The sequence below is a fragment of the Carlito syrichta genome, unplaced genomic scaffold (assembly GCF_000164805.1).
Source record: "Carlito syrichta isolate Samal-C Ts95f unplaced genomic scaffold, Tarsius_syrichta-2.0.1 Scaffold316302, whole genome shotgun sequence".
NCBI lineage: Eukaryota > Metazoa > Chordata > Mammalia > Primates > Tarsiidae > Carlito > Carlito syrichta.
Window position 1 is genome coordinate 1,022,472 of NW_007260398.1, and position 22,614 is coordinate 1,045,085.

Below are 22,614 nucleotides of genomic sequence, written 5' to 3' on the forward strand. Positions count from 1 at the left end.
AGTTGGGGAGCTTGTGAGTGGGGAGAAGAACAGGAGAATGCGCCATTATTTCCTTTACAATAAGAGACATGGTTTCCTGTTCCTAATGAAGGTTTCCTCGGTAGGCTTCTGTACCGCTGTTAGTTGTGTGTATTGTTTGAAATTACCTAATCTCTTGAGTTGACTAATTTGAAAAGGTTTGGTTTTTAAATTTATTTATTTTTAATACACTGAAGGTTTCTCTATTTCACTGGAGAAACAGAGATGAAGAACTATTGTGATTAAATTTGCATAGTGTAGTAAGCAGCATGTTGAAGTCTTAAAATACTTAGTGTTTCTTGAAATAATAGATACTCATTGAAGAAAAATTAGAAAATCTATTTTTTTTGAGATTATATAAATCAATCTTGTTTTTTGAAATCAAACTGTTAAATTATAAAGAACAAAGTCAAAATTCCCCATAATCCCATTACCCAAGGATAAGCAATTCAGTAGATAGCGTTTCGGACTATTTTCTGTATGCAAACCATATCCACCACTTTGTGTGTGTGTATGTGTGTGTGTGTTGGAGTCTCACTCTGTCACTCAGGCTGGAGTGCAATGGCATGCTCATAGCTACCCCAGCCTTGATCTACTAGGCTCAGGCGATTCTTCTGCCTCAGCCTTCTAAGTAGCTGAAACTACACTTTAAAAAAAAAAAAAACAGAATCAGTTCATGTTATGCCTACTGTTCTACAGCTTGCCTTTTACACATAATATAGACAACCTGAATAGCAACACATTTGGAATACCTGCATGTTATTATATGGATCAGGGTTTTTCAATCCTCAGCCTTTGTTGCTGGACTGTTGTGTGTATTGCAGGATATTAGCAGCAGTCCTAACTCTGTGCTCTAGACACCAGAAGCACTTCTTCCTCCAGTTGTGACAGAAGTGCTCCCCAGCATGGTGATATCTTCTCTGGGGCCAAATTGATCCTAGTTGAAAACCATTGGTTAGTTAGTCTATAATATAAGCAACTAGATTGCTTCCAGTATATATATTTTTTTGCTATGAAGAATGGGGTTCATAATATTCTTATATTGATTTTTTGTGTATCTGTGTGAATTTTATCATTAAATAAATTCTTAGAAGTATGGTTGCTGTATCAAATTTTTTTTTATTATAAAGACAGGGGGGTACAATTCAAGGTTAGGTATACAAATGTTAATTATGCATGTACCCTTGTTGATGAGGTATGCCCCTCCCTCCCCTAGCAGTTTCCCTTAACTGCCAATCCCACCCCCCTCCCCTGACAGTTTCCCATCACTGCCAAACGCTTTCTTATAGTATTATAATTGTCCAAGATCTGCTTATGAGTGAGAACATATGGTCCTCTGTTCTTTGCTGTATCAAATTTTTGATAGATACTTCCAAATTACTCTAAGAAGATTGTATCATTTTATTTTTCAAATATTCTGTATCCTGATGACTTCTGTATCCCAATGATTCCAAATAGATATCTCTTTCTTGAGTTCTAGATTCATAAAACCAGCCATGGCCTTGCTGTCCCTTCTTCAGTGCGCCCCACCAGCCTGTCCTAAGCTCAGCTCTCTTCTTTGCCCTCAGCAAGCATGCACGTTCAGCCAGAAGCCTCCTTCACTCGACATTCAGCCAGTTAGCAAAGCCTCTCCAGTCTTCCTCCTTAGTGTCTCTCCATTTATTCACTTCTTGCCCAGATCTCTATTAGCATCGAGGCAACAGCTAGCTTTTCTGGCTTTCCCAGTCTTGGTCCCTAATAACTCATTCCCCTCAGGAAGAGCGTACTTGCTGCAGTGTAGAACTGCGATGTTCTCCCTGCTTCAGTCCTCAGTGGGCCCCGCCCCTCCCCCATCCACTCCAGCACTGGAGGCGGAGGCAACTGCCCCTGGTGTTCATCGTCCTTGATCTCAAATTTCCGTGTCCTTCAATATACTCTCCTCTCATCAACCGACTATGTAATAAGTGAATGCTAAACATTTGAATGTTTAATGTACTTTTCTATACTACATTTTGACTTTTCCATTTTAGGTATTGGGCTCTACATAAGGCTTCATTTTAAATAAAGTTATCTTTGACCTAGTTATCTCTTTTGGAAAGCAATGCTCTATCATGTCACTTCACCATGTATCTTTTCTCTTATGTTTGACTCACTCATTCTCCCTTGCATGTCCATTTGTTCCTCTGCATTTCCTGTTACTCTCTACCCATTCATCTGTTCCCCCCACCTTCCTTTTTTCTTGAGTCGGGTCTCAATCAGTTGCCCAAGCTGGAGTGCAGTGGCATGATCGTGACTCACCACAGCTTCGATATTCTGGGCTCAAGTGATCCTCCTGTCACAGCCTCCCAAGTAGCTGGAATTACAGGTGTGTGCCACCATGTCTGGCAGTTTTTTGTGTTTTTGTGTTTTTTGTAGAGACAAGGTCTCACTATGTTGCCCAGGCTAGCCTTGAACTCCTGAATTCAAGCAATCCTTCCTCCTCAGCCTCCCAAAGTGCTGGAATTATAGGCGTGAGCCACCATGCCTGGCCTTGTTCCTCTTTGTTTAGTACCCAACACATTTCTTGCCACTTCAACCACATGTTTTCTCTTCTGTTTATCAGTTTATTCTCATTGCATTTGTTGTATATGTACTTTGTACTTTGTGCATACTTTTTAATATAACCTTGAGGAAAAGAGAGCCATGTGAATAAATAAGAAAAACCAATGAACTGAGGAGAGAGGGTGTGGGATATCCAGCCCCAGGTTCCAGCACAGGTGTTTAGGGTACAGGAAGGCTTTCTAATTGTTTCCATCCCAGCACTCAAACCTTGACTTCTCTTAATTCTGTGTGATTCTAATAGCAGTATAAGTGAGTACCTCACAAACCAGTTGGACTTATTTCATTAAACTGAAACTTCGAAGAGAAGATCATTGTCTGTCAGCCTGGTAGCATTCCATTTGGGTATATCTTAAAGACCAAGGAAGCTTGATGGACCTAGGGACTTGGGAATCTCTGTCATGGTATGTGACATATTGCTGTGCAAGATTGGTATAGGACAAATCCTATACTTTCCCACAAGAAGTCAGCTCCAAATCTCTGGGAAATCATACGTAGCAAAATCTTTGGCAGAGAACCATATGTTTCCCCCCAACTCTAGGTTTGCTATGTCTATGACATTCTGTAATTAATTTTATTTTTAAGGTGGACAACCACAGAGTAAGAATAATGCGTAACCTATTGGTGTCTCTTGCTGTTTCAGGGGACATCACACAGAAGGGGTATGAGAAGAAGAGGTCCAAACTCCTTTCTCCTTACAGCCCACAGACACAAGGTAGGCGATGAGCGGTGGTTTCAATGTGTCAGTATTTTTACACCAAAGAGATGCTGTCTTATGAGTCATCTATCTTTTGTTTGTTCCTGTTTTTCCCTCCCTTCCTCACTGGGGAAGATAAAAACCGGAAGGAAGAAAAGGAGGAAATGAATCTTAATTGAGCATCTGCTGTGTGCTAGGCACTTTAAAAATACCTAAGGTCATCAAATAATTCACGGAGAGCTTGGGTGGTAGCATGTCAAAGACTCTATGTATAACTAGATGATTCAGTAGCAGAAAATTTTAGGCCACAGAAAAACTGCATCTTACTTAAGCTGGTGCATGAACTGTGATGAAGAGGAGCAAAGAGAGCAAGAGAGAGGAAGGGCAGCTCCGGCAATGCAAGGCAACTCAAGGTTTAGCATATTTGAAGATTTGGGGGCAGAGCCTTGAATGAACTTGTCGATTAACTCAAAATCTGACTTACTGCTGCTGTAGAGACACTAGCATATTTTTTACAGATCAGAAAGTCCTGAGTCACTGATGCTGAATTTCAAAGGAGCTGCCAGATCTTTTGCCTCTAACGAAGGCTGTCTCTAAATCATCATATTTTAAAAATTACTCAGATTTCAGGATTTCCTTTGATGGCCTATTTCTCCTTTAGTCACTTTTAGTATAAGGAATCTTTTAGAAATTTCTTATTTCCCCTACAACCAAAGTAGGTTTCTGCAGGCCTGTTCTTTATGGAGCTAATTGCTTTTATTACTGGATTACTATTACCAAGGACTTTGTATCTTCCGTGTTTCTCACAGTAAGCTTTGTATAGGGGCTGTGGTCTATAAATATCTGAATGAATAATGGAGTGAGTAAATAAATAATGATGGTATACCAGTATATTTCATTGAGACCCTTGTTTTATTTCCTATATTGTTCTTGGAAATGCCTTCACACAGAAACTAGTAGGACAGTACAGTGACAGTTCATTTAAAATATCTTAATAAACAGGTTCATGTAGAAATGAATTGAGAGAGAAGAGGTGGAAATTGGGCCAGGAACAGCTAATGAAAAGCCAGCTTTTGCTGAGCAAAACGTGACCCAGGAGGAGGTGTGGGGGGTTATCCTGGTTTTCTGCTGACTTGTGGATCTAGCCCATGCCTCTGAAGACTCAGCAGTTTACTTTAGTCACTGTTCAAAAGCAATCAGATCTTGAGAGAATAACTCAGTAAGAAATATAACTATGGAAAGGATCATGAAGTGTCTGTTATCTGGAGTTGGGTTGCCCAGAAACTGAATCATGTTTAAAAACCAGTTTATAAATTTACTATGACAAATCCATATGATCAGCACATTTTTGCCCCATGGGTAAACCCACACAGGGAGCCACATGATAAGTAGAAGTTGCTTAGTGGATAGGGATTTGATGGATCAGATGTTTAATTGTAGTAGGCCAGAAGAATGTGACATAGCCATCTCCCAGTAGGGATGGCCTTGCAGGTGACCTCACCAGGGACATAGAAAGTATTTGTGACAAGCTCCTTCAACTTCCACCTACCAGACTTCAAACTTCCCACATCTGTGTCCCTTGTTTACCTCCTTCCTTCTGGTTAAAAAGGTGACATGTCCCTCCTACCCAAGAATAGTCCCTCCACCTGGGCCTTGGATCCCAAGCCCTTCTCCTTTTCCTCAAGCCTTGAGTTATCCAGTGGCACTAAGGACAGGGCAGTGGGAGTGCACCCCCACCCCAGGTGCAGGCAATAAGGCGAACAGTGTAGAGAATAAAAAAAGCAGTAATCAAACCAACAAAAAGTTGTGCCTTTTAGTATCACTCTGTGAGTAATTCTAAACAGTCTGTAATAAAAAGTCTCCTACTGAGGCAGACAGCTGCACTGCCCCCTTGGTATGCCATTGCTCTGCTCCTTCTCTCTCAGTTGCTCTCTCCCTCTCAGCCGGATTCTTCCCTCAGCAGTTCATCATGCTCATTACTGCCCTGTTTTTAAAAAATCCAGCTGGGCGCGGTGGCTCACACTTGTAGTCCCAGCACTTTGGGAGGCGGAGGCGAGAGGATTGCCCGAATCCAGGGTTCAAGACCAGCCTGGGCTACTCGGCGAGGTCTTGTCTCTACAATAAATAAAAATGTTAGCCAGTCATGGTGGCTCTCCCCTGTGGTCCCAGTTACTTGGAAGGCTGAGGCGGAAGGATCACCTGAGCCCAGGTCGAGGCTGAGGCGACCGTTAGTGTGCCACTGCACTTCAGCCTGGGCAACAGAGTGAGACTCTGACTCAAAAAAAAAAGAATCCTCCCTTTTCTTGTCAGCCACTTCCATCTCCACCCTCTCTGTCGCCCTTTTATAATCAGACTGTGCAGAACAGCCCATATGTACTATCTCTGATGTCTCATCTGCTCTTGTCTTAGCCCCTTCCAGTCCCTTCTGAAGCTGTTGCCGTCTAATGTCAGTAGTGTTCAGTGTTGTACCTCTCAACACTTCTTCTGAAGCAATCTCTTCATTTTCTTACCCTTCTCTTCCTGCTGCTCTTAGTCATTCATATGGGCTCATCCTCCTCCGTCAAATGTTGGAAGGCAAAGGCCCAAGCTCAAGACAAGGCCCAAGCTCTCTTGACTTCTCTCTTTGCACTTTGTACCAGTGGTTCGCAAATTGTGAACTGCATCAGAGTCACTGGAGGGCTTGTTAATGTAGACTGAGGGCCCTGTTCTCAGGGTTTCTGAATCATTTGGTTCAGGGTGGAACCTGAGAACTTGCATTTCTGTCAAGTTTTCAGGTAATGTTGAGGTTGTTGAGGGACTACACTTTGAGAACCAGTGCACTATCTCTTTCCATTATTTCAGCCACACCTGTGGCTCTAATTATTGTCTGAACGCAGGTAACTCCCAGATATGTCTCTCCGCCCAGATCCCTCTTCAGCTCCTGACCCATAGGTCTGACTGCACACTTATCATCTCTACTTGTGTACCTTGGAGGCATCTCCACTTCCACATACCCAGGATTATGTTTATGACTTTTGCATGCCACCCCTACCACTACCACCACTGCACCTCCCGACACAACGCACACACCAAAGACCAACCACAGCGTCCAGCTTGCTTCTGTGTTTCTGGTTTTCCCTTCTGAGTGAATACATCTCATACCCATAAACCCAACAAGCTAAAGGCTTAAAAGGCTTTCCAAACCCTTGCTTCATTCCCATCTCTCATCCGTTACCAAGTCTATCAATTTTCTGTTTCTTCTTGGCCCAGTTTTGGTAAATTTAGCTTTTCTAGGAAATTGTTTTCAGATACGTTATGTGCAATATTTTCTTTTTTTTAAAGCCTCTGCTTTGTTTATATTGCTTACTTGTATTTCTTCTTTCTGTTTTGTCTTGATCAGTCTTTCCAGAGGTTTGTCTTTTTTTTTTTTTTGAGTTGGAGTCTCACTCTGTCACCCAGACTGGAGTGCAGTGGCCACTCCCGGCCACCACAGCCTCGACCTGCTGGGCTCTGGCGATCCTTCCACCTCAGCCTTCTGAGTAGCCGGAATTACAGGCATGCGCTACCACGCCCGGCTGATTTTTTGATTTATTGTAGAGATGAGGTCTCGCTGCCCAGGCGAGTCTCCAACCCACGGGCTCAGGCAATCCACTCACCTCAGCTTCCCAAAGGCGCAGGACTACAGGCTGAGCCACCAAGCCTGGTTGGTTTGTCTTTTTAAAGAAGAAACTTGTGGTTTTGTTGATCTTTTTTAGTATGTCTTATTTTTCTGATTTTTTTTTTCTTTTGGCTCCTGTATTTCCTTCTTTGTACTCTTTTTGTTTATCCTTTTGTACTTTTTTCTAATTTTTTTCAGTGGACGCTTAGATTGGCTGTCTTCTTTTCTAAATAAGCTAATTTCACCATGCTCAGAGGACATGCCTATACAAAATCAAGTCTTTGTTACCTGTTAAGACAGGCCTAGTAGTCTTTGGTAAATTTCTGTAACTCATCTATTTGTCTTTTTATTAATAAGTTTTATTGAATGGTTCTATGACCATAAGCTCAGACAAGTTCTTTGTGTTGTTCAGGTCTTCTCTAGTTTTACTAGTTTTTTGACTATTTGATCTATCGATCTTGATGGAAGTGTGTGTTGAGAAACCTGTACCGTGACTGTCGATTTGTCAGTTTTCCTTATAATTCTGTCAGGTATTGCTTTATAAGTTTTAAAGCTGTATTACTAGGTATTTAATGAGATGTATTTGTCCCTAAAGTGTTTTTTATCCTAAGGCTTAAAAAAAAACCCAAGACCTAAACATAGTCTACAGTTATTAGGCATCTTAATTATCCTCCCAAACAATACAAGGACTTCTTCTGGTAGGAACTTTCTACCTCTTACTTCTAAAGGGATTCAACTTCTTCCAAGCTCTTTCTATTGGCTTTTTTTTTGAGTTGGAGTCTCATTCTGTCACCCAGACTGGAGTGCAGTGGCCGCTCCTAGCCACCGCAGCCTCGACCTGCTGGGCTCCAGCGATCCTTCTGCTTCAGCCTTCCAAGTAGCTGGAAGTATAGGCGCGCGCTACCACGCCCGGCTAATTTTTTGATTTATTGTAGAGATGAGGTCTTGCCAAGTTGCCCAGGTGGGTCTCAAACCCGCAGGCTCAGGCAATCCACTCACCTCAGCCTCCCAAAGCGCAGGATTACAGGCTGAGCCATTGAACCCGGCTCTATTGACTTTTTAGATTTCATTTATTCTACTTGTGAGATGTTTCATTGTGAAGTTGACTTGCTTGAGTATAGTGTATAAAAGTAGCATTCCCCACTAATACTGCAACTTTGTATTACTAGAACAATTATGTACACATGCTTCTTATCTAAGAATTTAGTGAATGATTTTCTGTTTGAAATTGATTTGGTGTTATCTTGGATTGCATATTTATGTATATTTTAGATTTCTTTTCTCAATTGCTACTTAAATCTTTAAATAGGACTTCAGATAAAAATTTAACAATGTAACAGGGAGAATGGAAAAACAGAAAAGATATAACAGGTTTGAAGAAAATACCATGAAAACAAAGAGTAGACATTGAGTAAGAACAAGCTTGGTTGATATTGGGTATAACTTGATTCAGTAGCATTATAGGGATACCGTTCTAAAGTTCCTGTGTGGCAAAAATCTGATATATCAGAATTTTGAAAATCACTTAAACTTCTCAGCATTGGAACTGATTGTTGTTTTTTAGTTAAACAAAAGTCAAATTTTATCTGGTATTTAAGGGGCATGCTGCCTTTTTTTTTTTTTTTGAGTCAGAGTCTCTGTCACCCAGGCTGGAGTGCAGTGACACACTCATGGCCACTGCAGCCTCAACCTGCTGGGCTCAGGCAATCCTTCTGCCTCAGCCTTCCAAGTAGCTGGAACCACAGACATGTGCCACCATTTTTGTATTTGTTGTAGAGATGAGGACTCATCAAGTTGCCCAGGCTGGTCTCAAGCCCCCGAGCTCAGGCAGTCCTCTTGCCTCTGCCTCCCAAAGTGCTGGAATTACAGACATGAGCCACCACGCCTGGCTACATGCTGTCTTATAAAGATATATCTTTATAGAGATTAAAATCATATTCAAAGTACACCCACTTTGAGCAGCATGAGAGAAATGAAGAGTGGCAGATTCTATACTTCTCATCTGCTCATTCTGAGCTGTGTGCTCTTTGAAAGGAATGGCCCGCACTGTATCTTTCAGTAGTTGGAATATCTTAGGGCCAAGTATAAAGCTTCCCACATGCTTCAATTAGCAGACTTCCAGGGAGAAGGGGCCAGGAAACTAACTCTCTTTCGGTATGGCCCAAAGAATTTTCTTTTCTTTTCTTTTTTTTTATGAGTTGGAGTCTCACTCTGTCACCCAGACTGGAGTGCAGTGACACGCTCCTGGCCACTTCAGCCTTGACCTGCTGGGCTCTGGCGATCCTTCCACCTCAGCCTTCCAAGTAGCCGGAACTACAGGCGAGAGCTACCACACCCAGCTAATTTTTGATTTACTGTAGAGACAGGTCTCGCCAAGTTGCCCATGTGGGTCTCGAACCTGCAGGCTCAGGCTATCCACTCGCCTCGGCCTCCCAAAGTGCTGGGATTACAGGTTGAGCCACCGAGCCTGGCCAAGAATTGAATTTTCAACCACACGCATTCTAAATTCTCTGTAAATTTAAAACTCTCAGCCACTCTTTGAGTTGCAGGGAAGTGGAAGGTTTGGGGTGGGAAGGCAACTTCCCTGTGTTGATCCTATGGTCTTGTTCAAGTTAAGATATTTTGAATATAAGTAGCTGATCTTTCCAGCTATCTTTAGTAGAAAAAGAAAGGCTGACTGTGGTGGCTCACACTTATAATCCCAGCACTTTGGGAGGCCGAAGTGAGATGATTGTCTGAGCCCACGGTTTCAAGACCAGCCCGGGCAACTTGGCAAGACCTCATCTCTACAAGAAATCAGAAAAATTAGCTAGGCATGGTGGCACATGACTGTAGTTCCAGCTCCTTGGAAGGCTGAGGTGGAAGGATCACCTGAGCCCAGCAGCTTGAGGCTGCAGAGACTGTGAGCATGCCACTGCCCTCCAGCCTGGGTGACAGTGAGACTCCAATTCAAAAGAAAAGAATACAAGTATATTCTAGAGATACAGTGGTTACTACAGAACCTAATGATAATACATATTTACTAAGTACCTACTGTATTCCAGATACTGTTTAGACACCAAGGAGACAGCAAGGTCAGTAAGGCCCTGCCTCCATGGGTTTCTTCCATCTCTACCCAGAACCCATCTGGCTTCCTCCCTCATTCTACTCAGGGGCTTGCTCAACTAATGAAATCCTTGAGAAGCTTTCCTTGATCAGCCCTATGAAAAACAGACCCCGCTCCCATGTTCTGAGTTGCATTTTTATTTTTATTTTATTTATTTATTTATTTTGAGTTGGAGTCTCAACTCACATTCCTGGCCACTGCAGCCTCAACCTGCTGGACTCAGGCGATCCTTCTGCCTCAGCCTTCCAAGTAGCTGGAACCACAGGTGTGCGCCACCACGCCTGGCTAATATTTTGATTTGTTGTAGAGACGAGGTCTCACCAAGTTGCCCAGGCTGGTCTTGAACCCCTGGATTCAGGCAATTCTCTTGCCTCCACCTCCCAAAATGCTGGGATTATAGAAGTGAACCACCGTGCCTGGCCACTGTATTACTTTTTTTGTTATATCAGCATTCAGTGTTTACATGATTATGATTATGTAAATATTCACAGCTACACCACATGGCCTACTATGATCATATTTTCTTTCTTGTACAATTTTTGCTTTTCTTTGAGTTAATTTATCAGTTCTGTTATTATTTTGTGCAGACAACTCCTGGTGTGGTCTCTTTCTGAACTGATGGTTTTCTTGTCCTGCTACAGGCCTTCATTATCATGCTGGTGGCATTTTTGGAAGAGTAGGCATAGCTAGAAGTGTTCGCTCCGCCACTTTTGATCAGAATTTGATTCTTTTTCTTTTTCTTTTTTTAAAGAATCAGGGTCTCACAGATCAGGCACGGTGCTCAAGCCTGTAATCCCAGCACTTTGGGAGGCTGAGGTAAGAGGATTGACTGAGCCTACGGGTTTGAGACCAGCCTAGACAACTTGGTGAGACCTCATCTCTATAATAAATAAAAAAATTAGCTGGGTATGGTGACTCATGCCTGTAGTTCCAGCTACTTGGAAGGCTGAGGTGGAAGAATTTCCTGAGCCCAGCAGGCTGAGGCTACAGTCACCAGGACCATGCCTCTGCACTCCAGCTTGGGCGACAGAGTGAGACTCCAACTCAAAAAAAAAAAGAGGGTCTCACTCTATTACCCAGGCTGGAGTGCAGTGGCACAATCGTAGCTCACTGCTGCCTTGAACTCCTGGGCTTAAGCACTCTTCCCACCTAAGCCTCCCTAGTAGCTAGGACTACAAGTACTACAAGTGTGAGCCACTATGCATAGTAAGTTTTATTATTTTTTTTGAGTTGGAATCTCACTCTATTGGTCAGACTGTAGTACAGTGGCATGATCATGGCCACCACAGCCTCCACCTGTTGGGCTCAAGTGATTCTTACTCCGCAGCCTTCCAAGTATCTGTGACTACAGGCAGTGCCACCACGCCTGGCTAATTTTTTTATTTGTTGTAGAGACGAGGTCTTGCCAAGTTGCCCAGGCTGATCTCAAACTCATGGGCTCAGGCAGTCCTCTTGCCTCTGTCTCCCAAAGTGCTGGGATTACAGGCGTGAGCCACTGAGTGTGGTTGAAGCTGTAATTCTTTATTCCACCATTTCTATTTAAGAATTGTTAAAAATTTGAACAAAGATGATTTATATCAATTGAAAGAATCTTGAAGATCTTAGTACCTTATTTTTGCTGTTCCCTAGCAGTGTCATTATACAATCTTCACAACAGCCTGTTGGGAGTGGTGTAGGCGGGAGGCCTCGCTCCTCTGGCTGAGTCTGAAGAGCCAGCGGGTGCCCCGTCTCAGCTCTGTCAAGCAGCTCTCCCTTAGTTAAAATTGCCTTGAAGCTCTCCAGTGTCACCTTCTCTCGCACCCCTCATCTTTTGCTTTAGAACATCATTGTCGCTTCTGCTTTTGATGACATTGGTGAAAGCATTTTGTTCTGTTTTAGCGTATTTGAGATTATTTGTGACCTTTGTGTATTTTTTCTTCCTTCATCTCTCGACTTTCTTCTTTCACTTTACTTAATTGTGTTTATCTCCTGCTTCGGAGTAAGATCTCACCTTTTACACATTCCTTATTGACCTTTAGTGTCCTGCATTATTTTTCCCCTAGATCCTTACTTTCTGTCTTTTTAGGGATAAGGCAGAGAAGTTTATGAAGATGGTTGTGTGTTGGTGCTCTCTAACTTGTCTTGGTGAGAAGTTCTGGTGACCCAAACTGGACTCCTTTTGTGACTGCTGCTGACTTTTCTGAGCAGCAGTCACCAGTATCCAGTTGATGTGCATACACTGCGTTTGCCAGCTGCTCCATACCTCTTCATCACAGTCCTCCTAAGTTCAGCCCAGCCTTCAAGGTTGTTCAAGCATATATGTGACTGAGTTCCAATGGAACAAAGGCAAACCCTTGTGTTCTCTTCTCTTAAGCTTCTGATGATGCCTCTTGGCCCAGGAAATTCTGTCACTTTGCAGAGCCAGAACTCCTAATCCTCTCCCATTCCAGAATCTAGCCCTAGGTACTGGTCTGTGCCCTGTTAGGAACTGGGCCATGCAGTAGGAGATGAGCAATGGGAGAGTGATTGAAGCTTCATCTGTACTTAAGCCCTTCCCCGTTGCCCACATTACTGCCTGAGCTCCACCTCCTGTCAGATCAGCAATGGCATTAGATTCTCATGAGTGTGAACCCAATTGTGAACTGTACAGGCAAGGGATCTAGGTTGTGTGCTCCTTATAAGAATCTAATGCCTGATGATCTGGAGGTAGAGCTGAGGCGGTGTCGCTAGCACTGGGAAGCAGCTGCAAATACAGATTAACATTAGTGGTGAGGTTTCACTGCACAGAGACCGTAATAAATTGACCTGCAATTGCTTGCAGACTCATATCAAACCCCTATCAATGAGTGGCAAGTGAGTTCAGTTGTACAGCTGCATATGGTGACAGGCTTTAAGTCAGAATCATCTCTCGCTCTCTTTTTTTTTTTTTTGAGTTGGAGTCTCACTCTGTCACCCAGACTGGAGTGCAGTGGCACACTCCTAGCCACCACAGCCTTGACCTTCTGGGGTCCAGCTATCCTTCCACCTCAGCCTTCCAGGTAGCTGGAACTGCAGGCGCCTGCTACCATGCCTGGCTATTTTTTGGTTTATTGTAGAGACGAGGTCTTCCCAAGTTGCCCAGGTGGGTCTCGAACCTGCCGGCTCAAGCAATCCACTCACCTCAGCCTCCCAAAGTGCTGGGATTACTGGCTGAGCCACCGAACCTGGTCTCTTTTTTTTTTGAGTTGGGGTCTTACCTATTCCCCAGGTTGGAGTGCAGTGGCACACTCACAGCCACTGAAGCCTCAACCTGCTGGTCTCAGGTGATCCTTCCGCCTCAACCTTCCAGGAAGGTAAAACTACAGGTGCGGTACCACACCCAGGTAATTTTTAATTTATTTATTGTAGAGACGAGGTCTCGCCAAGTTGCCCAGGCTGATCTCAAACCCCTGGACTCAGGCATTCCTCTTGTCTTGGCCTCCAAAAGTGCTGGGATTACAGGCTTGAGCCATTGTGCTTGGCAGTACCTCTTTTTTTAAATGGTTTTATATACTTATTTCATTATATATTACAATATAATAATAAAAATAAAGTACACAATAAATGTCATGTGCTTAAATCATTCTGAAATCATTGCCCCCGCCCTGCAGTCCATGGAAAATTATCTTCCATGAAACCAGTCCCTGATGCCAAAAAGGTTGGAGACCGCTGGTGTCTAACCCTGTTTTTCTTAGTGACCTTGTGTAAGTATATGAAGATAATGAGAGGCATAAATTTTTGCATAAAACTTGTTTGACTTAGAGGGTCACAGATAAGCAGAATTTTTAGGTGAACTTTGAACTGGGATATCTTAGTTTTTGTCTTTGTTTTTCCCTGCCACTCACTGTTGTTGGTAGAAATGAGGAGACAGGATCTTAATTATTTATTGTAACCAAACTATTAGGTGCCTGCAAATTTATATCAAGGACCTGTTGCTGTAGGAGCTACAAGATGAATAAGACAGCTTCTGCCCTCAAGTTGTTTATACTAAAGGAAGAGAGATAAGACAGTTATACAAATGAGGATCATAAAAAATAGAGTAAAATAAGCATTGTAAGAGCATTCTAAACAAAGTCCTGTGGAATTTCAAAGGGAGGTGAATTTAAAACCAGTTATTGAAATCAGCAACAGCATTTTGGAATGCTATGGAACATATCCAACTATAAATATTATCTAGGCTATGTGCCTCTTTGTGTGTGTATGTGTATACAGAGTTTGGGGAGTGGAGTCTATTTTATCTATCCCATTTTGATTTAACAATTCTTTCCCAAATGAGGCTTATAACATAATGGAAAGAACATGAAATTTTTTTTCCAGTCCTGATTCTGCTCTTTGATTTGTTGGACCTGGATGATACCACTGTGAACTGGAGCACACATTGCATTTATATCTGCCCCCATATATCCTCAAAAGGAAGTCCAGTGTCTTCCTCTGGGGCCTTCATTTTCCTCCTGAATTGTCCCAGAACCCCAGGCATATAGACCATCCGAAAGGAGAGGTGGAAGGTCCAGCCTTCAGCCCAACAGGGAAAGTGCCCCACAGTCAGCATCTCCCAGGGTGCTCCTGAAAGAAAATGGTCCTACTGTGGGACTGACCAGCAGTGCTGACTCACTGCTGACTCCACTACTCGGATGCATTGTGAAGGAGTCGCCTACTTGGCTTGGCTCGACACAGGTATGACACTTGGACTACCAGAGCAGAGCCTGTGGTATTGGGCTCTTCAGCCTCATGTACAGCCACTTTCCTGATGTCAGGTGGTGCAGGAAGTTCTAGATCAGGTTCTGTTCAGAGGTCTGCTGCTTTACAGACCCAGAACTCCTAACCCCTTTCCCTTCCAGAATCTGTCCCTAGGAATCATGCACATGGTCCCTTTTCCAGACTCCAAATACCAATGCTCTCATTCCTTCTTCCCTTTCCCCAGGCGGTGGCTCTCCTCAGTGATTCACAGGTGCTTTAGCATCTCAAGGAGGCCCCTTAGTGATTCAAGGTACCCTTACTCAGCCTTCTTGGAGGGAGTGAGAGTGAGGTCTCTATTTATAATGGCTCAAGATGATTATTGACACTCTCACTATAGAAAAACATCTGGGCTGAGTGTTCACTTCATTAATAGTGTCTCCTCTCAGACAGTGTTCTTGTGAAGACATAATGAGATGGTGTTATGAAAGTTTAAAGAGCCATAGAAATGTTACTGTCATCATTATTCTCTCATTTCCTGTTTAATTCCTTTCAAAAGATGCCCGCTTGACTTAGGATGGGTGACCTGACCCTACTTTTCTTCTTCAGTCTCGTTTCATAACACCCTACTTTTTCACTGTGCTGTGAGCCCTGCCAGTCTTTCTTAGACTTGTCAAGCCTTTTCCCCCTCACTGTGATTCTCCAAACACCGTACTTTTGAATAAAGTGGCTTTTCCCTCTCCCTGCCTAGCTAAGTCCTGCATCAGTGTCTCCTTTTTTTATTGTAGAGATGAGGTCTTGCCAAGTTGCTCAGGTGGGTCTTGAACCCGCGGGCTCAGGCAATCCACTTACCTCAGCCTCCCAAAGTGCGGGATTACAGGCTGAGCCACCGAGCCTGGCAGTGTCTCCTTGTAACAGACATTTTTCCTTCCCTGAAACTCTATCACAAGTTCAATTCCCCATTTGTGGGCTCAAAGAGCCTTGTTCTGTTCCTTCTTGACACATATCACAATGTAAAAGATAGGCGAATAGTGACTGTGTAATGTGTTTCTTGTCTGGATACCAGTACCAAGAACAGTGGGCTGGTCTGCTCTGTTCACCCCTAAAAAGTTGACTTACTTTGTGACTTGGTTCCCAGAGCCCATCCTGCCTCACTTTATTACTCTTACAGGTGAGACTATCTGTTAAGCCATAGGCAGACTTGAAAGATAGAAGCCAAGGCTGATTTTCTTACATCTTCCCGAATGGAAGTTTTGTGTAGTTTTATACTACTATCTATGACTTATTACCATTATTATGTTCAAACCATGGAAACATATAAGACTCTGATGGTTCTTTCTGCCAAAGAACAATAAGTTATGTACGTGTTGATCATGGAGGAGGAAGGCTTTGTGTTAGAGAAGACACTCAAAGTTTGGGGGTTTTCTGAAACTTACTGTTACTAAACCTTATAACATCATCACTATTTAAACATAATGGTGACCCCTAGTGGATACTCAGCCTCTGCATAAGAGACTGAAAACCAGGAACCCTCAAACGGAAGCAGTTGCTCTGTGATAATCATCAAGTAGTCTTTTTCTTCAGATCCTTATATTTCACACTAGAATTTAGATGTAATGAGGAAGACTTAATTTGCTTGGCTGGCAGCCAGCACTTATCTGTACTTAGTATCTTTAAACATTACTTTGATAGCCGGGCTCAGTGGCTCAACCAGTAATCCTGCTCTTTGGGAGGCTGAGGTGAGTGGATTGCCTGAGCCCACGGGTTTGAGACCTCATCTCTTGGCGAGACCTCATCTCTACAATAAATTAAAAAAATTAGCCGGCCGTGGAAGCGCACGCCTGTAGTTCCAGCTACTTGGAAGGCTGAGGCGGAAGGATCGCCAGAGCCCAGCAGGTCAAGGCTGCAGTGTCTGGGAGCGGCCACTGCACTCCAGTCTGGGTGACAGAGTGAGACTCCAACTCAGATAAATAAATAAATAAAATAAAGTTACTTTGATTTCATACATAAGTCTTTCTGTAAACAAAACAATGAAGCAGTAAAGACAATGAAATAGTGAAACAATGAAAGAGTTAAGAAATAAGGATCCTCATCAGCACCTCAGTCCAGATATTTAGGGGATTTTCATATCCCATTTGATCCTTGTAATAACTATACATACACGTTTTTATATACAGTTATAATTATATTGTGTACATAATGTTGTGTTCTTTTATTACTTGACATTATTTCCTTTAGACCAAAGAGTCTGCATAGTCTACATATTTTTTTATTTTTAGTGGCATATAGTATTTTATTATGTTGATACATATAGTTTAGTTTCATTTTTGCTATTAGCTTTTCCTTACCATGGCAGTGAAACTGTGTACATCTTATTCAAAATACAGGGCTCTGTATTTTAGCACCCCAGGTAATTTCTGAGATCAGGTTGGAGTGTGAAACCGTGGCCAGTGAATGATTCACCTTGAGATTCTATCTTGCCTGTCCAGTTGACGTTACATATGCTGTTAAATAATGCCCTGATGTCTTCCCATGTGCTGAGACTCCCTCCCTCCTCTCTTTGATGAGGCCAAAGGTGCAGGTTGGGTATCCCTTATCTGAAATGCTTGGAACCAGAAGTTTTCAGATTTCTGATTTTTAAAAATATTTGCATATACATATCAGTTGAGCATCAAAAATCCAAAAATATGAAATACAAAATGCTCCAATGAGCATTTCCTCTGAATGTGAGACCAAAACTAAAAAATTTCAGATTTTGAATTTGTAGTGCTCGACCTGTACATTGTTTTGTGACCCAGTTTGTGATAAAATATTGCCTTTGTAAGTAAGCTAAGGTGGGATAAACCTTTCAAAATTCTTTTAATCCAATCAGAATTTAGTTTCCTCTGTCTCATCCCCAAATTGACATTGATTTGTCAGTTGCTTTTAGGGAAAGGAAATGGAGATAAAATTGGCTTTCAGAATGTTAGAAAATCTTATCCATAATGTCATAGTTTATCTAGGAAGCTGACAATTGAATATTATTTTAATTCATTTTGGTTGGGAATCTGCTGCATGTGGTTATGACCTTCAAATTAAGAAAATCCAATTTAATTTTTATTTTCTTCTTTACACTTAGCTATTTCCTTGATGTTTTATATGACCATCTATTTGTACAATTAGAAAAGAGAACTTTTCTAAGTTAAAGAAAGCTTTTAAAATCCAGTATATCCTATGGAAATATATAATCACTGTTAATGCTTTACTATAGGTCAGGTGCAGTGGCTCACACCTGAAATCCCAGCACTTTGGGAGACTGAGGTAGGAAGATTGCTTGAGTCCAGGAGTTCAAGATCAGCCTGGGCAATGTAGTAAGACCTGTGTCTACAATTTTTGAAGATATATAAAATAAAAAATATTAAAATTTTTACTGTATTTGCTTCTAGTATTTTAAATCCACATTTAAATATATTTGTAAATCTTATATTTTTAAAAATAAACTCTAGTACATGGAAATAAAATCTGTAAAATTCATTCAACTAGAGTAATTATTAACATTTCAAAAAGATTAACTATAGAGTTTTGCCATTAAGTTCTCCCACTATATTTAAAGTGATTCAATTCCTGGGAATTCACTTTACTCTTTTCTCTCTTTTACAACTTTTTTAGATGGCCTCTCATGAACTTGAAGCAGGTAGAGTGCACATTTGAAGCAGGGTTGTTCTATCAGAAATTCACATTTCTGTGGCACCCGGGGAGTATTCACTACACGTACTTGTCAGCCACTTTTTGAAACTGAAATCCAACTGTTTGGTCTCGTTTCTGGCAAGCTATGACAAAATATTTGTCATGATTTTAGACACAAAGGAGATCTGGTCTGTTTGGATGATAAAGTCCCGAGGGAGCTGAGATAAACATTGCAGAGCATCATATTCATCATGTTGCTTGGTGAGGAGTGTGTTGTGAGGCTTTTTTGGGGGGGTGGGGGGTACCAGTGCAGTAGCTCTAAGTGTCATTTGACTCTCAATTCTCATCAAATGTCCTCGTGTTATATTTTCTTGAGGTTTGATCTATGATAATCTCTAGATTATCCTGCGTGGAAATGTTTGTTTTCTCCAGTTCTTCCCCAAATACCCCAATTCCCAGTTCCTCATCACCTCCTTATATTTTCTTTGTAATAACTTTTACTCTTTAGTTCTAAGATCATCTTTCCCCTATTCTAATTAGTTACATCAAAAACACAAAAGTGACCAAACATAATGGCTCACTCCTGTAATCCCAGCACTTTGGGAGGCCGAGACAGGATTGCTTGAGTCCAGGATTTCCACACCAGCATGGGAAACATAGAGAAACTTCATGTCCACAAAAAATATTTTAAAAATTAGCCAGATGTGGTAGCACACATCTGTAGTCCGAGCTACTTGGGAGGCTGAGGCAGAAGGATCACCTAAGCCCAGGAAGTCGAGGCTGTGGTGAGCCATGATCGTGCCTCTGCATTCCAGCCTGGGCAACAGAGTGAGACCCCCCAATTAAAAAAAAAAAAAAAAAAGCATAGGTGAAAGAAGTATGGATAAAACAGTACATTCTTTGTGAAGTGAGAATCTGTGTGAATTTTTTTCACTCTTTGTATTATTGGCTGTCTAATTTGGAAGCACCGGGTTTCTTAGCAGAGTAGTTTGGTCTGTCCTTGCAAATCTGCTTGTTGAATTAATACAATAATCAGTGAAGATAATTCAGTTGTATATTCATTGTGACCAAAATAATAATAATAAAAGCTAGTATTTTAAAATTTAATCCTCTGTTTAAGTCAAACCATTTTCTCTGTACACATTTACAAGCAAAGTAGCTCATGTGTGCTAATCTAATTTCCTTCCTATATATAACATTTGACCATACATACAAAAATAGCCTCTTTCTATTTTTTTGTTCTTTATTTAAAGTTAGTTGTAATATATTTTAAGGAATTTCTCTGATGAGTGACTGGAAACTTTATTTAGAGGGACTTTTTGCAGAATGTTTTGCATGATAGCAGGTGGTTGATTTTGTTTTTTACTATTATGTAGCTGTTGACTGTAATTCTTTTTTTTTTTGAGTCGTAGTCTCACTCTGTCACCCAGGCTGGAGTGCAGTGGCACGTTTACAACCACCACAGCATTGACCTACTGGTCTCAGGTGATCCTTCTGCCTCAGCCTTCCAAGTAACGGGAACTACAGGAGCGTGCCCCTGTGCCCTGCTAAGTTTTTAATTTATTGTAGAGAAGAGGTCTCACCAAGTTGCACAGGCTGGTCCCAAACCCTGGGCTCAAGCAATCCTCTCGCCTCATTCTCCCAAAGTGCTGGGATTACAGGCATGAACCACTGTGCCCAGCTGACTGTAATTTGTAATTCTAAAGCATTTAGATACTCCTAAATGAAATTATTCATTTTGATTACTTTCCTTTTAAGAGTCTTGGGGAAATTTTCATAACCACCTCTGGTTGAGAATCAGTGAAATTAGACAGACCTGGGTTTGGAATCCTGGCCCTGCTACCCTGGCTCTGTGAATTTTGAATAAACTTGTTTGTGTCTTTGTACACTTTTCTGTAAAAATAGGATGATGGTAGGCTGACTTCATAAGGTGGTTGTGAAGAATAAATAAGACCAAATGTGAAAACTGTACAGTGCCTGGCACAAAGCAAGTCCTTAAGTATTAACTTTTATTTATTTATTTTTATTTATTTTATTTTTTGAGTTGGAGTCTCACTCTTACACCCAGACTGGAGTGCAGTGGCCGCTCCTGGCCACCGCAGCCTCGACTTGCTGGGCTCCAGCAATCCTTCCGCCTCAGCCTTCCAAGTAGCTGGAACTACAGGAGCGTGCTACCACGCCCGGCTGATTTTTTTATTTATTGTAGAGATGAAGTCTCGCCTGCCCAGGCGGGTCTTGAACCCGCGAGCTCAGGCAATCCACTCACCTCAACCTCACAAAGGCGCGGGATTACAGGCTGAGCCACCGAGCCCGGCAGTATTAGCTTTTATTATTACAGACCAGGAGTTTAGTAAACTTTTTCTGTAAAAGGCCAGATACTAAATATTTTAGGCTTTGAAGACCATATAGTCTCTGTCACCAACTACTCAACCTTTGCCTTTATAGTGTGAAAGCAATCATCGACAATATGGAAGAGTGTGGCAGTGTTTCAATAAATCTGCTTATAAAAACAGCCAGTGGATCATATTTGGCCCATGGGCTATATTTGTTTATGCTATTCTAGACTAATAAAACTAAGAAATAGATAGGGAAAATACTTGGAATTCAGTATAGCTCTTCTGTGAAATGGATTATCGAGAGAATTTAGGTTGATTAAAATTTAAATTTATAACCCCAGACATTTCACAATCTGTGTCTGAAACATGTTCTACTCAGTTAATTATTTTTATAGTGGCAATTTTAGCCATGAGGAACCATCAAAAATAGCATTTCTAGATTCATAAAACACATCATTGGAGAGCACCCTAAAACATACTCTTCCTTGCCTTCTTAAACACAGTATATAAAAAATAATCTACTAATTGAAAACAAACTTTGTAATCATGTCTTATGACTTTGTGGGTCAGGAATTTGGGCAGGGCTCATTTCGGTGATTATTGTGCTCATGGTGCCGACTGGGATCATTCTGGATTTCCCCCCTCCCCCATGTCTCCCTCCCCTATTCCATAGATAGCTGCTCTGGACTGTCTAAGATGGCTCATTCACTTGTTTGGTGTATTGGCAGGGCAGAGGGGCAGGTGGAGGGTCAAGCTCAGCCGGCACTTGTGACCAGAGCCTCAACACATGGCCTCTCCGGCATGCTGTTTGTGATTGTTGTTATTGTTTTAAATGATGTGACATTGTCATTATGAATCTCAGTTCCTTTAATACCTTGATGCCGTCGTCAGCCTTTACTAGAGTAATGCAGGACTCTTGCTTGTACTCCCCAGATCCCTGTGCTCTGAGTCTGCTTTTTTATATTTTGGCTTTATAGGCTGATTCTCAGCTGGCATCTGGAGCAGTGCGTTTGCTGCATAGGTGACATCTTACTATACCAGGCACTTAATTTGCTGTGTGTAAGTTCCCTTGCTGGGCACAACTAAGTGCCAGTTAAGAAACTTAAAAGAAACCGGGCTCGGTGGCTCAGCCTGTAATCCCGCGACTTGGGAGGCTGAGGTGAGTGAATTGCCTGAGCCCACGGATTGCCTGAGCCTGGGCCACTTGGCGAGACCTCATCTCTACAGTAAATCAAAAAATCAGCCGGGCGTGGTAGCGCGCACCTGTAGTTCCAGCTACTTGGAAGGCTGAGGCGGAAGGATCGCTGGAGCCCAGCGACTCGAGGCTGCGGTGGCTGGGAGCGGCCACTGCACTCCAGTCTGGGCAACACACAGAGTGAGACTCCAACTCAAAAAAAACAAAGAAACTTAAAAGACCTCATCAACAAGAGTACCTGCATCATGAACATTTATATACCTAACCCTGAATTGTACCCCACATCTTTAAGATAGATAGTTAAATAGAAACTTAAAATATGCCTCAAAGAAGGAAACCTTGCAATATGTGACAACTTGGAATGAGCCTGGAGGGCATTATGCTAAGTGAAATCAACAGTTACAGAAGGACAAATACTATGTGATCTACTTACATGAGTGGATCTCAAAGGAGTCAAGCTCATAGAAGCAGAGAGTTGAATGGTAGTTGCCAGGGGCTACAGGGAGGGGAAATGGGACATTGCTATTCAACAGGTATGAAGATGAATAGCTTCTGCTGTGCAATATTGCACTTATGGTTAATAATGTATCGTAAACTTAAAATTTTGTTAGGATACATCTCATGTTAAATATTCTCACCCTATTTTTGTTTTTTTTTTGAGTTGGAGTCTCACTCTGTCACCCAGACTGGAGTGCAGTGGCACGCTCCCGG

At 42.0% G+C, this 22,614-nt stretch overlaps 1 protein-coding gene across 2 annotated transcripts in view; it reads left to right on the forward strand.

The window, feature by feature from the left end:
- Positions 1 to 3,243: 3,243 nt before the first annotated feature.
- The window catches only part of DIP2B (disco interacting protein 2 homolog B), a 142,824-nt gene continuing 123,453 nt past the window's right edge, over positions 3,244 to 22,614 (forward strand). For both annotated transcript variants that reach the window (XM_021707017.1, XM_008074090.1), the window contains exon 1: positions 3,244 to 3,310. The gene's annotated coding sequence lies outside the window, so the exon portion shown is untranslated. The remainder of the gene's footprint in view (positions 3,311 to 22,614) is intronic.